The 15,874-nt window shown below is 49.2% G+C and overlaps 1 pseudogene; it reads left to right on the top strand.

Moving 5' to 3' along the window:
* Positions 1-3,478: 3,478 nt before the first annotated feature.
* LOC139230694 (U2 spliceosomal RNA) lies at positions 3,479-3,709 on the top strand (annotated as a pseudogene).
* Positions 3,710-15,874: the final 12,165 nt, after the last annotated feature.

Genomic DNA, 15,874 nt, shown 5'->3' with positions numbered 1-15,874 from the left:
AGAGAGAGAGGGAGAGAGGGAGGGGGAGGGAGAGAGAGAGAGAGAGAGAAAGAGGGGGAGAGAGGGAGAGAGAGAGAGGGGAGGGAGAGAGAGAGAGAGAGGGAGGGAGAGAGAGAGAGGGGAGGGAGAGAGAGAGAGAGAGGGAGGGAGAGAGAGAGAGAGGGAGGGGGGGGAGGGAGTGAGAGAGAGAGAGGGGAGGGAGAGAGAGAGAGAGAGGGGAGGGAGGGAGAGAGAGAGAGCGGGGGGGGGGAGAGAGGGGGGGGGGGGTGGGGAAGGGAGAGGTCAGGTCGGATCGGATCCAGTCCGGGAGTCGGGAGTCAGGTCCAGTGGGGGGGGGGGGCGGGTTGGGTCAGTCGGGCGGCCGGGGGGGGGGGGAGCGGGTGTCTGGTCAGCGGGGGGGGGGGGAGCGGGTGACTGGTCGGCGGGAGGGGGGGGAGCGGGTGTCGGGTCGGGTCGGGGGGGAGCAGGAGCTGGCCGTGGGAGGAGCCCCAGTGAGGCCATTGGGCCAGGGCTAGGGGCTGCGTGCTTCGGGCCCCTCCCACACAGTTCAGCGCCTGGAGCTACTGCACTTGCGTGCCCACTGTAGCGCGCATGTGCAGAGGTCCCGGCACTGTTTTCAGCGCCGGGACCTGGCTCCGCCCTCCCCACAGCTCGTGCTGGCTGCGCCGAGGGCCAGAGGACCTGTAAGTAGGTGGAGAATACCGAGGATTTTATTAGGCGCCCAGCTCGGAGGGGCGCCCGTTTTTTTTCTTGTGGAAACTTGGGCCCTTTTTCTACCTCGGGCAGTGCTGGGGTTTTACTGAGGTGGTGGCGGGAAGCATGCTGTGGGATGGAGTCGAGAACACTCGAGTCAAAGGCAGTCTCGATTGAGGAAATCTTCTAAACGCGCCTTCCAGTGGGCCCTGACTGCCTCGGTGTCCTTGATGAGTGTTTCCCCGTCCTTGGCCAGCAGTGGGGTGGGGCCTTGGGTGTTTGGACCGTAGGTGGACTTGGCTGCGATGAAGAAACCTCGCACATCATGGCTGTCGGCTAGCTGTTGTATCTCCTGTGCTTTCTCCATCCACCACCTGTTCTTTCGGTCCTGGGATGTAGACTGAATGACCAGCCGCCCACTGTCCTGAAATCGGGTCTCATTGCCGCAATCGACCCTCGCCGTGAATTACTGTAAACACTCAGGTGATCAGGTTGACACATTTGAAGGGCTGAATGGCTCCATATTGTCGAGCATCCTGTGTTTGAGAGACATCCTCTGTTTTGATCCAAACTTCAATCAGGAAGCTGCTTCAACCTTTAACTCAGCATGCGTCCTTTCCAACCTGCGTCAAAAGCAAAGCATGTCAGAAATACAGGCTTTCTCTCCCACACAGCCCTGTAAGAATTGTGTATGTTTCAATGAGATCACCTCTCATTCTTCTAAACTCTAGGGACTATCAGCCTAGTCTACTCAATCTCTCCTCATAGGACAATCCCCCCATCCCAGGAATCAGTCTGGTGAACCTTTGTTGCACTCCCTCTACATAAGAACATAAGAAATAGGAGCAGGAGTAGGCCATAAGGCCCCTCGAGCCTGCTCCGCCATTCAATAAGATCATGGCTGATCCGATCATGGACTCAGCTCCACTTCCCTGCCTGCTCCCCATAACCCCTTATCCCCTTATCGTTTAAGAAACTGTCTATTACTGTCTTAAATTTATTCAATGACCCAGCTTCCACAGCTCTCTGAGGCAACGAATTCCACAGATTTACAACCCTCTGAGAGAAGAAATTTCTCCTCATCTTTGTTTTAAATGGGTGTCCCCTTATTCTAAGATCATGCCCTCTAGTTCAAGTCTCCCCCATCAGTGGAAACATCCTCTCTGCATCCACCTTGTCGAGCCCCCTCATAATCTTATACATTTCGATAAAATCACCTCTCATTCTTCTGAATTCCAATGATTAGAGGCCCAACCTACTCAACCTTTCCTCATAAGTCAATCCCCTCATCCCCGGAATCAACCGAGTGAACCTTCTCTGAACTGCCTCCACAGCAAGTATAGCCTTTTGTAAATATGGAAACCAAAATTGCATGTAGTATTCCAGGTGTAGCCTCACCAATACCCTATATCGCTGTAACAAGACTTCCCTGCTTTTATACTCCATCCCCTTTGCAATAAAGGCCAAGTTACCATTGGCCTTCCTGATCACTTGCTGTACCTGCATACTATTCTTTTGTGTTTCATGCACAAGTACCCCCAGGTCCCGCTGTACTGCGGCACTTTGCAATCTTTCTCCATTTAAATAATAACTTGCTCTTTGATTTTTTTCTGCGAAAGTGCATGACCTCACACTTTCCAACAAATATGGCAAGTATATCCTTCCTTAGGTAAGGAGACCAGAACTGTGCACAATATTCCAGGTGCGGTCTCACCAGGGCCATATATAATGGCAGTAAGACGTCTTTACTCTTATACTCAAATCCTGTAGTAATAAAGGCCAACATACCATTTGCTTTCTTAATTGCTTGCTGTACCTGCATGTTAACTTTGGTTCCCTGAGCGGACTGTCGAACTCGTTTGGCAGAACGTCTCATCGCCAGAGCTTTCACACAAGCACCAAGATGTAGCTTGGTTGGCGGTGAGGAGGGCCTTACCCGTCAGAGCGTTCATGCACAGCCGACATCTCAGCAGCACGGCACGGTGCCCCCGAGTCGGCTGTGGGGCGGACGAGACTGTCACCCATCTCCTTCAGGATTGCGCCTTCGCAAGGCAGGTCTGGAAAGAGATGCAGTGGTTGCTGTCGAGGTTCATCCCGAGCAGCTCCGTAACACAGGACTCTGTGCTCTACGGGCTGTTCCCAGGGACACACACCGAGACAGAGATCACCTGCTGCTGGAGGGCCATCAACTCGGCGAAAGACGCTCTTTGGTCTTGCCGAGACTTGCTGGTCTTCCAGAGCAAGGAGATGTCCACGTCTGCGTGCTGCAGACTGGTGCAATCCAAGATCCAGGATTACGTGCTGAGGGACGCACTGAAAATTGATGCAGTCGCCGCAAAGGCACGATGGGGAAGGGCCACAGTTTAAAGCCCTTCCGCCACGATAAACCCAGGGGATGGAATCAGTATAAAACTCCCCTCGGGCCGTACTTGTAACTTCTTTTTTGTGTACATGGAGCACCATGATCTGTAAACACCTATGTAGTGCCATGTACAATGCAAGGTCTGTTGCATAATGCACGTTGAAAAGAAAAAACGTAAATGTACCGTCACCCATTCCGTGTACTGTATAGTGACACATGTAATGTAATTTGTTGAATGTACTACAACGTATCCCATATTGTACCGAATTGTACTTGAACTGAAAAGCAAGGAAATGTATCGAACGGAACTGCCGTCAGCACCCAAATGTAGTGTGTGGGATTGCTGGCCGCAGCTAAATGTACTGAACTGCTTTTGAATGTACTGTACAAATTTTTATATGAATAAAGTATATTTTGAAATTTATCGCTTCTCGGCCTTTTGGCTAAGATCTGCATAACTAACCTGACCAGCCACCATGACTTCCGGGTGGTTTCTCCCTGGTCAGGAAGGTATATGCTTACATTTTTGTAAACAGGAGGTGGGTGGGATGGCTTGACCCATCCACCTCCACGGAGGTGTGTGGGGGACCTGACCCATCCACCTCCATGGCACAAACCTGGTATTGCAGTACTTCCAGGAACGGTGCAGTGGCTCTAGGCCTTTTGGCTAAGAGCATTGGCGCAGAGTGATCCTTGACTGGTGCAGGGTGACCTCTGGCGTTTGTGACTTGACAAAGAATTGGAAACGATTGGCTACGAATTTATAAAAAATAAAAATATTTTGAAATTTAAAAAAACCTGCATGTTAACTTTCAGTGATTGGTGTACAAGGATACCCAGGTTCCTCTGAACACCAACATTTCCCAATCTCTCACCGTTTTTAAAATACTCTGTTTTTCTATTTTTCCTACCAAAGTGGATAATTTCACGTTGCTCCACATTATGTTCCATTTGCCATGTTCCTGCCGACTCACTTAGCCTGTCTGTATCCACTTGAAGCCTCTTTGCATCCTCCTCACAACTTACCTGGACCTGATGGTTTGCATCCTAGGGTCTTAAGAGAAGTAGCGGCAGGGATAGTGGATGCATTGGTTGTAATTTACCAAAATTCCCGAGATTCTAGGGAGGTCCCAGCAGATTGGAAAACTGCAAATGTAACGCCCCTATTTAAAAAATGAGGCAGACAAAAAGCAGGAAACTATAGACCAGTTAGCTTAACATCTGTGGTTGGGAAAATGTTGAAGTCCATTATTAAAAAAGTAACAGCATGACATTTGGAAAAGCATAATTGGGTCAGGCAGAGTCAGCATGGATTCATGAAGGGGAAGTCATGTTTGACAAATTTGCTGAAATTCTTTGAGGATGTAATGAACAGGGTGGATAAAGGGGAACCAGTGGATGTGGTTTATTTGGACTTCCAGAAGGCATTTGACAAGGTGCCAAATAAAAGGTTACTGCACAAGATAAAAGTTGTGGGTAATATATTAGCATGGATAGAGGATTGGCTAAATAACAGAAAACAGAGAGTCGGGATAAATGCTTCATTCTTGGGTTGGCAATCAGTAACTAGTGGGGTGCCGCAGGGATCAGTGTTGGGACCCCAACTATTTACAATCTATATTAACGACTTGGAAGAAGGGACCGAGTGCAATGTAGCCAAGTTTGCTTTGGATCTGTCTTCACTAAGGAAGACACAAATAACCTTCTGGAAATACTAGGGGTTCGAGGCTCCAGTGAAAAGGAGGAACTGAAGGAAATCTTTATTAGTCAGGAAATTGTGTTAGGGGAATTGATGGGATTGAAGGCCGATAAATCCCCAGGGCCTGATAGGCTGCATCCCAGAGTACTCAAGGAAGTGGCCCTAGAAATAGTGGATGCATTGGTGATCATTTTCCAACATTCTATTGACTCTGGATCGGTTCCTATGGACTGGAGGGTAGCTAATGTAACACCACTTTTTAAAAAGGAGGGAGAGAGAAAGCGGATAATTATAGACCGGTTAGTCTGACATCGGTGGTGGGGAAAATGTTGGAATCAATTATTAAAGATGAAATAGCAGCGCATTTGGAAAGCAGTGACAGGATCGGTCCAAGTCAGCATGGATATATGAAAGGGAAATCATGCTTGACAAATCTCCTACAATTATTTGAGGATGTAACGAGTAGAGTAGACAAGGGAGAACCAGTGGATGTGGTGTATTTGAACTTTAAAAGGCTTTTGACAAGGTCCCACGCAAGAGATTGGTGTGCAAAATTAAAGCACATGGTATTGGGGGTAATGTACTGATGGCAGTTGAGAACTAGTTGGCAGACAGGACGCGGAGAATCGGAATAAATGGGTCCTTTTCAGAATGGCAGGCAGTGACCAGTGGGGTGCCGCAGGGTTCAGTGCTGGGACCCCAGCTATTTACAATATACATCAATGATTTAGATGAAGGAATTGAATGTAATATCTCCAAGTTTGCAGATGTCACTAAGCTGGGTGGCGGTGTGAGCTGTGAGGAGGATGCTAAGAGGCTGCAGGGTGACTTGGACAGGTGAGTGGGCAAATGCATGGCAGATGCAGTATAATGTGGATAAATGTGAGGTTATCCACTTTGTTGGCAAAAACAGGAAGACAGAATATTATCTGAATGGTGGCAGATTAGGAAAAGGGGAGGTGCAACGAGACCTGGGTGTCATGGTACATCAGTTATTGAAGGTTGGCATGCAGGTACAGCAGGCGGTGAAGAAGGCAAATGGTATGTTGGCCTTCACAGCGAAAGGATTTGAGTATAGGAGCAGGGAGGTCTTACTGCAGTTGTACAGGGCCTTGGTGAGTCCCCACCTGGAATATTGTGTTCAGTTTTGGTCTCCTAATCTGAGGAAGGACATTCTTGCTATTGAGGGAGTACAGCGAAGGTTCACCAGACTGATTCCCAGGATGGCAGGACTGACATGTGAGGAGAGACTGGATCGACTGGGCCTGTATTCACTGGAGTTTAGAAGACTGAGAGGGGATCTCACAGAAACATATAAAATTCTAACAGGATTGGACAGGTTAGAGGCAGGGAGAAGAATGTTCCTGTTGCTGCAGAGTTCCAGAACTACGGGTCACAGTCTAAGAATAAGGGGTAAGCTTAGGAACGAGATGAGGAGAAACTTCTTCTCTCAGAGAATTGTGAACCTCTACCGCAGAAAGTTGTTGAAGCCAGTTCGTTAGATTATATTCAACAGGGAGTTAGATATGGCCCTTATGGCCAAAAGGATCAAGGGGTATGGAGAGAAAGCAGGAAAGGGGTACTGAGGGAATGATCAGCCATGATCTTATTGAAAGGTGGTGCAGGCTCGAAGGACCGAATGGCCTACTCCTGCACCTATTTTCTATGTTTCCCTCAGCACTGCACTGGGAGTGTCAGCCTGGCTTTTCTTCTTTTAAAGGTTGCTTTTGTTGCATATACACATAGTGAGCAACAGAGGGCAGCACTGAGAGGGGAACCGGGACAAGGTGACATTCCTTCTCTTTCTCTGTAGCATTTAATACAACGTGTGAGGGGTTCACTGCTGGGTGGGGGAACCTTCCTCTTGCTAAAGTCAGCAGAATTCTCTCAGCTTTTGGAACGTGCTTAACGTGATTCCATTCAGAGACATTAGAACAGAGTGGCTGAGCATTTAAAAAAAGACTTGCATTTATATAGCGCCTATCATGACTTGGATGTTACAAAGTGCTTTACAGCCAATGAAGTACTTTTGGAGTGCAGTCACTAGTGTAATGCAGGAAACACAGCAGCCAATTTGCGCACAGCAAGCTCCCACAAACGGCAATGTGATAATGACCAGATCTTCTGTTTTATTGATTGAGGAATAAATATTGGCCCCAGGACACCGGGGATACCACCCTTGCTCTTCTTCAAAATAGCACCACAGGATCTTTTATGTCCACCTGAGAGGGCAGACGGGGCCTCGGTTTAATATCAATCTGAACAACAGCACCTCCAGCAGAGCAGCACTCCCTTAGCACTACACTGGGCACGTCAGCCTTAATATTTTTGCTCTCGAGTCACTGGAGTGAGACTTGAACCCACAACCTTCTGACTCAGAGGTGAAGGTGCTGCTCACTGTGCCACAGTTGACACTGCTGTGTCTGTGCTGAGCACTTGAACAAAGCAGGCTGATCTGAGAATGCCGACGTTGGTTTGTGAACGGTTTCAAGTCTCATGCGAAAGGCAGCACCTCCACCAGTGCAGCCCTCCCTCAGCACTGCACTGGAGTAGGGAGTTGGTTAAGAGGTAAGAGCCAGAGAGTAGGGATAATGGGTATGTACTCCAGTTGGCAGGATGTGACTAGTGGTGTGCCCCAGGGATCTGCGCTGGGTACCTTCAGCTTTTCACTATAATTATACGGCAGACATTTCAAATTGCTGGAGAAATACCATTAGCGATGCCTCCACAAGATCCTGCAAATCCCCTGGGAGGACAGACGCACCAACGTTAGTGTCCTCGATCAGGCCAACATCCCCAGCATCGAAGCACTGACCACACTCGACCAGCTCCATTGGTCGGGCCACATCGCCCGCATGCCCCGACACGAGACTCCCAAAGCAAGCGCTCTACTCATGCCGGGAATGTGTGAAACGGTTTTGTGGGATCCAGTGGGAGAACATGTTGGAAAGTCAGAACTTGTGAAAGAGTAGTTGGGATGGACGCAGGAAAAGCACTTCGTGGTTCAGTAACATGCTGGGGTTTTTCCCAGAGAGGTTATTGGCATCAGACATATCTCAATGCTGATGGTATATACCTGGCTTGTCAGAAATCTTCTGGCACCTGTGCTGAATGGTTTAAGGGAGAGAGTTATGAAATGAGACTGCACGGAAACTTAATTGGGAAATTTTAAATCAGGAAGTTACGATTGGCATCGGGGTCGGTCTTTGTTGTTTTTAATCTAAAGATTTGGACAAGGGTTTTGTCATGTCTGTAGACCATGTATACTAACTGTATAGTCACATAAGGTGTACCACCAGAGGGCACTGCAGTGGGAGACCTGAGGGTCACCTGCCTAGGTGTGCAGGGCCCAGTATAAAAGGCTGCCCACCATGCTTGTGCCTCACTCTGGAGTTACAATAAATGGGACTAAGGTCACAACAGCTCAAGTCCAATACTAGACCTCGTGGAGACATTCATGAGAGTATTAAAGGCATAACACGAACAATTGAAAACACCGGCGCATACATGAGGGAACATGTGACGTCAAAAAAAACTGGTCTAGAAAAATCGTAACTAAGTCAGTTACGCCGGCGCACAGCGCAGGGGGAAACTTTGAAAAAATTAAATACGCCCAAAATAGCAGCCTGCTCCAAAAAAACGGCGCAAATCGCTGGGGAAAATTGAGCCCATTGAAAGTAAACTAGCACAAAATATAAAACCAGATAGTAAGAGTTTCTACAGGTACATACAAAGGAAAAGAGTGGCTAAAGTAAATGTTGGTCCCTTAGAGGATGAGACTGGGGAATTAATAATGGGGAACAGGGAAATGGCAGAGACTTTGAACAAGTATTTTGTATCGGTCTTCACGGTAGAAGACACTAAAAACATCCCAATAGTGGATAATCAAGGGGCTATAGGGAGGGAGGAACTAAATACAATCACTATTATGAAAGAAGTAGTACTCATTAACATAATAATGGGACTAAAGGGGGACAAGACCCCGGGACCTGATAGCTTGCATCCCAGGGTCCTAAAAGAAGTGGCTGCAGAAATAGTGGATGCATTGGTTGTAATCTACCAAAATTCCCTGGATTCTGGGGAGCTCCCAGCGGATTGGAAAACCGCAAATTTAACACCCCTGTTTAAAAAAGGAGGCAGACCGAAATCAGGAAACTATAGACCAGTTAGTCTAACATCTGTCGTTGAGAAAATGCTGGAGTCCATTATTAAGGAAGCAGTAGCAGGACATTTGGACAAGCATGATTCAATCAATCAGAGTCAGCTTGGTTTTATGAAAGGGAAATGGTGCTTGACAAATTTGCTGGAGTTCTTTGAGGATGTGACGAGCAGGGTGGATAAAGGGGAACCAGTGGATGTGTTGTATTTGGATTTCCAGAAGGCATTCGATACGGTGCCATACAAAAGGTTACTGCATAAGAGAAAAGTTCACGGGGTTGGGGGCTATATATTAGCATGGATAGAGGATTGGCTGACTAACATAAAACAGAGGGTCGGGATAAACGAGTCATTTTCTGGTTGGCAAACAGTAACTAGTGCGGTGCCGCAGGGATCAGTGCTGGGTCCTCAACTATTTACAATCTTTATTCATGACTTGGATGAAGGGACCGAGTGTAATGTAACCAAATTTAATGATGGTACAAAGATAGGTGGGAAAGCAAGTTGTGAGGAGGACGCAAAGAATGTGCAAAGAGATTTGGACAGGCGAAGAGAGTGGGCAAAAATTTGGAAGATGGAGTAAATTGTGGGAAAATGTGAGATAATCCACTTTAGTGATTTGTGTACTCGGACCCTGAATCTCTCTGCACCTCCACAGTTCCTAGCTTCTCACCATTTAGAAAATACCCTGATCTATCTTCCGTGGGTCCAAACTGGATGGCCTCGCACTTCTCCACACTGAGCAGCATCTGCCACAGCTTTGCCCACTCACTTAATCTCTCAATATCGCTTTGCAACGTTCTGCTCACGTTGAGGAGCAGGCAATTCGGCCCTTCGAGCCTGCACCACCATTCAATAAGATCATGGCTGATCATTCACCTCAGTACCCCTTTCCTGCTTTCTCTCCATACCCCTTGATTTCTTTAGCCATAAGGGCCATATCTAACTCCCTCTTGAATATATCCAATGAACTGGCATCAACAACTCTCTGCGGTAGATAATTCCACAGGTTAACAACTCTCTGAGTGAAGAAGTTTCTCCTCATCTCGGTCCTAAATGGCTTACCCCTTATCCTTAGACTACATCCCCTCGTTCTGGACATCCCCAACATCGGGAACATTCTTCCTGCATCTAACCTGTCCAGTCCCGTCAGAATTTTATATGTTTCTATGAGATCCCCTCTCATCCTTCTAAACTCCAGTGAATACAGGCCCAGTTGATCCAGTCTCTCCTCATATGTCAGTCAGCCACGATTTACGGAGGCTCCTAACTGGGAGTCGTCAGCAAACCTGGATGTACGGCGCTTTGTTCCTTCATCTGTGTTACTTATTGAAACTATAATTGATTCAGTCAGGATGTCAGCGACGAGCAGATCCTATTATGTGACGGGAGTCTCCAGCACGTCCTGTTATTTAGCGCAGGGCCCGGTTCCCAAAGTCGGTTAGCAAATGAATCACAGACCGATGCACAATTGGCAAAGGGATATAGACAGGCTAAGTGAGTGGGCAAACATTTGGCAGAAGGAGTACAATGTGGGCAAATATGAGGTTTATCCATTTAGGCAGAAAAAATAGAAAAGCAAATTATAATTTAAATGGAGAAAAATTGCAAAGTGCTGCAGTACAGAGGGACCTGGGGGGTCCTTGTGCATGAAACACAAACAGTTAGTATGCAGGTACAGCAAGTAGTCAGGAAGGCAAGTGGAATGTTGGCCTTTATTGTGAGGGGGATGGAGTGTAAAAGCAGAGAAGTCCTGATACAACTGTACAGGGTATTGGTGAGGCCACACCTGGAGTACTGCGTACAGTGTTGGTCTCCGTATTTAAGCAAGGATATACTTGCACTGGAGGCTGTTTAGAGAATGTTCACGAGGTTGGTTCCGGAGATGAGGGGGTTGACTATTGAAGATAGATTGAATAAGTTGGGCCTTTACTCATTGGAGTTCAGAAGAATGAGAGGTGATCTTATCGAAACATATAAAATAATGAGGGGACTCGACAAGGTGGATACAGAGAGGATATTTCCTCCCTCATTATTGCCACTCCAACAGTGCAGCAGTCCTTCAGTACTGTCCCTTCGACAGCGCAGTGCTCCCTCAGTACTGCCCCTCCGACAGTGCGGTGCTCCCTCAGTACTGCCCCTCCAACAGTGCGGCGCTCCCTCAGTACTGCCCCTCCAACAGTGCGGCGCTCCCTCAGTACTGCCCCTCCAACAGCGCAGTGCTCCCTCAGTACTCCCCCTCCGACAGTGCGGTGCTCCCTCAGTACTGCCCCTCCAACAATGCGGCGCTCCCTCAGTACTGTCCCTCCGACAGTGCAGTGTCCCTCACTCCACTGCAGCCCGTGTGGTGAAGGTGCTCCCACAGTGCTGTAGGGCGGGAGTTCCAGGATTTTGACCCGGCGACGATGAAGGAACGGCCGATATATTTCCAAGTCAGGATGGTGCATGACTTGGAGGAGAATGTGGAGGTGGTGGTGTTCCCATGCGCCTGCTGCCCTTGTCCGTGGGTTTGGGAGGTGCTGCCGAAGAAGCCTTGGCGAGTTGCTGCAGTGCATCTTGTAGATGGTACACACTGCAGCCAGGGGGCGCCGGTGGTGGAGGGAGTGAATGTTGAAGGTGGTGGATGGGGGGGCCGATCAAGGGGGCTGCTTTGTCCTGGATGGTGTCGAGCTTCATGAGTGTTGCTGGAGCTGCACTCATCCAGGCAAGTGGAGAGTATTCCCTCACACTCCTGACTTGTGCCTTGTAGATGGTGAAGAGGCTTTTATCTTCCAGTTCTAGTTCTTCAATCTCTCTTATTCCCAATCCACCTTTGCTTCTTGGGAATTAGCACGTGTTCATGCTATCCGGAAGGAGATTCCTCCCACCTTCCTAACCATTCTTACATCCTTATGTCCTTAACTCTAGAAGTGTCAGCTGTGACTCAGTGGGAAGCACACTCACCTCTGAGTCACAAGGTTGTGGGTTCAAGCCTCTCTCCAGGGACCTGAGCACATAAATCGAGGCTGACACTCCCAGTGCAGTGCTGAGGGAGTGCTGCACTGTTGGAGGTGCTGTCTTTGGATGAGATGTTAAACCGAGGCCCCGTCTGTCCTCTCAGGTGGATGTAAAAGATCCCATGGCACTATTTTGAAGAAGCGCAGGGGATTTATCCCCGGTGTCCGGTGGCCAATATTTATCCCTCAATCAACATAACAAAAAACCAGATTATCTGGTCACTATCACATTGCTGTTTGTGGGAGCTTGCTGTGCACAAATTGGCTGCCGTGTTTCCCACAATCAATCAATCATAGGTGGTCCCACAAATGAGGATGACTTGCTTCCACAAACGTTCACAGGTGTTTCGATGAAGGACCCGATGTTCCAGTCCTGAACTCCAATTGAGGGGGTGGAAGATGCCTGTGTGTGGATGTTTTTAACATGCGGTGATAGTTGCACATCAGCCTCCATACCGGGCTGGACAGAGCTCGGCCTTTATCCAGTGGCAAGGGCTGAACCAGGACGACTGGAGACCTGCTCCGCTGCACGGACCTTCTCCCACGATGTTCCAGGGCCCAGCGTTCCAGCTCTATTTATAGCCCCGACCTACGGTGATGTTCTCACATGGGGTGGGGCAGCTCACGATGTTGACAATATAGAACCATTTACTCACAACTTTCGTTGTGCAGATGAAGATGGTTACGGATAAAGTCCCTGGATTATATACAATGTTTCCTACATTACAACAGTGACTACACTCCAATAGTACAGCATTGGCTGCAAAGTGCTTGGGACATCTGGTGGTCATGAAGGCGCTATAGAGATGCAAGTCTTTCCTTCAAATTATCCAACATGTTGGAAGCAGTGAGGTAATCCATGTTTAAGACTGGTTATAGAATACGGACCGAAGAACACAAAGGGGGTCATCTGGATTCTGTGCGATAATGTAAAACGCATGATAACAAGTTAGCCCTCCTTACATCTCTCCACATTTTTTGTCCCGTTGACTTCTTTAACAGCAGTGCTTTTAAAGCACTTCATTGGCTGTAAAGTACCGTAGGAATGCCCCGTCATTTAAACCACTTTTACGGGGGTTTCAAAAGAAAAAAGAATTACCTGCATTTATATCGAGCCTTTCACGACCATCGGACATCGCAAAGCGCTTTACAGACAATGAAGTATTTTTGGAGTGTAGTCACTGTTGTAATGTGGGAAATGCGGCAGCCAAATTGCGCACAGCAAGCTCCCACAAACAGCAATGTGATAATGACCAGATAATCAGTTTTTTTGTTATGTTGATTGCGGGATAAATCTTGCCCCAGGATACTGGGGATAACTCCCCTGCTCTTCTTCAAAATAGTGCCATGGGATCTTTTACGCCCACCTGAGAGAGCAGACGGGTGTAAGATTAATGCCTTATGTGAAAGACGGCACCTCCAACAATGCAGTGCTCCCTCAGTACTGCCCCTCCGACAGTGTAGCGCTCCCTCAGTACTGTCTCTGAGACAGTTCGGTGTTCCCTCAATACTGCCCCTCCGACAGTGCAGCGCTCCCTCAGTCCTGCCCCTCCGACAGTGCAGCATTCCCTCAGTACTGCCCCTCCGACAGTGTAGCGCTCCCTCAGTACTGTCTCTGAGACAGTTCGGTGTTCCCTCAGTACTGCCCCTCCGACAGTGCAGCGCTCCCTCTGTACTGCCCCTCAGACAGTGCAGCGCTCCCTCAGTACTGCCCCTCCGACAGTGCGGCGCTCCCTCAGTACTGCCCTTCCGACAGTGCAGTGCTCCCTCAGTACTGCCCCTCCGACAGTGCAGCCCTCCCTCAGTACTGTCCCTCCGACAGTGCGGCCCTCCCTCAGTACTGTCCCTCCGACAATGCGGCGCTCCCTCAGTCCTGCCCCTCCGACAGTGCAGTGCTCCCTCAGTACTGCCCCTCCGACAGTGCAGTGCTCCCTCAGTACTGATCATCGGGACATTAGGGAACCTCCCCCTCGACCCCCTCAGAAATTCTGTCCTGCAAAGTCCATGGGAACCAGGTCGGGCTGGTTGCTGCTGGAGTCGGTGAGGATTTGGGTGCTTTGCTCTCGGGGCTAACTGGGACGTAACCCCAGCAAGAATCAGGACCTGCGGGCGAGCAAGGGCAGGTAACTGGGTAAAAACAAAAGCACCGGCTCTCTGCGGCCAATACATAGGCCACCTCACTGATTCAGAACGGGATGCGTCTTTCCGGATTACTGAAGACTCTGGGATATCCAGGTTGTGAATCAGCTCTGTATCAATCAAGGATAGAGTCCGGTTTAGCATCCCTTGGCTACGGAGGGGGAAAACGAGTCCAAAAAAGTACACAAGGTACAAACTGAAGCACGTTCTGCTCATCCCTTGGAAAATACTGGCAACGGTTTCGGCCGACACTCCAGCTTAATGTTGACGCGGCATAATCAATTCTGTCAAATATTGCAGCTCAGAGTAACACTGCTGGACGATGCATACAGGGTCAGATGTTGGACGACACTACCAGACAGCGGCGGACACTGTCAGCCGTGGCTCAGTGGGCAGCACTCTCGTCTCTCAGTCAGAAAGTTGTGGGTTCAAGTCACCTCCAGGGACTTGAGCACAGAATCCAGGCTGACACTCCCAGTGCAGCACTGAGGGAGTGCAGCACTGTCGGAGGGACAGTACTGAGGGAGAGCCTCACTGTCGGAGGTGCAGTACTGAGGGGGCGCCGCACTGTCGGAGGGGCAGTACTGAGGGAGAGCCTCACTGTCGGAGGTGCAGTACTGAGGGAGAGCCTCACTGTCGGAGGTGCAGTACTGAGGGAGAGCCTCACTGTCGGAGGGACAGTACTGAGGGAGAGCCTCACTGTCGGAGGTGCAGTACTGAGGGAGAGCCTCACTGTCGGAGGTGCAGTACTGAGGGAGAGCCTCACTGTCGGAGGTGCAGTACTGAGGGAGAGCCTCACTGTCGGAGGTGCAGTACTGAGGGAGAGCCTCACTGTCGGAGGTGCAGTACTGAGGGAGAGCCTCACTGTCGGAGGTGCAGTACTGAGGGAGAGCCTCACTGTCGGAGGGACAGTACTGAGGGAGAGCCTCACTGTCGGAGGTGCAGTACTGAGGGGGCGCCGCACTGTCGGAGGGGCAGTTTTTTTTATTTCAAAATATACTTTATTCATATAAAAATTTGTACAGTACATTCAAAAGCAGTTCAGTACGTTTAGCTACGGTCAGCAATCCCATACACTACATTTGGGTGCTGACGGCAGTTCCGTTCGATACATTTCCTCGCTTTTCAGTTCAAGTACAATTCGGTCCAATATGGGATACATTGTAGTACATTCAAACAAATTACATTACATGTGTCACTATACAGTACACGGAATGGGTGACGATACATTTACATTTTTTTTCAACGTGCATTACGCAACAGACCTTGCATTGTACATGGCACTACATAGGTGTTTACTGATCATGGTGCTCCATGTACACAAAAAAGAAGTTACAAGTACGGCCCGAGGGGAGTTTTATACTGATTCCAGCCCCTGGGTTTACCGTGGCGGAAGGGCTTTAAACTGTGGCCCTTCCCCACCGTGCCTTTGCGGCGACTGCACCAATTTTCAGTGCGTCCCTCAGCACGTACTCCTGGATCTTGGATTGCGGCAGTCTGCAACACGCAGACGTGGACATCTCCTTGCTCTGGAAGACCAGCAAGTTTCAGCAAGACCAAAGAGCGTCTTTGACCGAGTTGATGGCCCTCCAGCAGCAGGTGATGTCTGTCTCGGTGTGTGTCCCTGGGAACAGCCCGTAGAGCACAGAGTCCTGTGTTACGGAGCTGCTCGGGATGAACCTCGACAGCAACCACTGCATCTCTTTCCAGACCTGCCTTGCGAAGGCGCAATCCTGAAGGAGATGGGTGACAGTCTTGTCCGCCCCGCAGCCGACTCAGGGGCACCGTGCCGTGCTGCTGAGACGTCGGCTGTGCATGAAAGCTCTG

The sequence above is a fragment of the Pristiophorus japonicus genome, chromosome 19, assembly GCF_044704955.1.
Source record: "Pristiophorus japonicus isolate sPriJap1 chromosome 19, sPriJap1.hap1, whole genome shotgun sequence".
Classification (NCBI taxonomy): Eukaryota; Metazoa; Chordata; class Chondrichthyes; family Pristiophoridae; genus Pristiophorus; species Pristiophorus japonicus.
The sequence above is the reverse complement of the archived record's forward strand: the minus strand, read 5'-3'. Positions and strand labels throughout refer to the sequence as shown.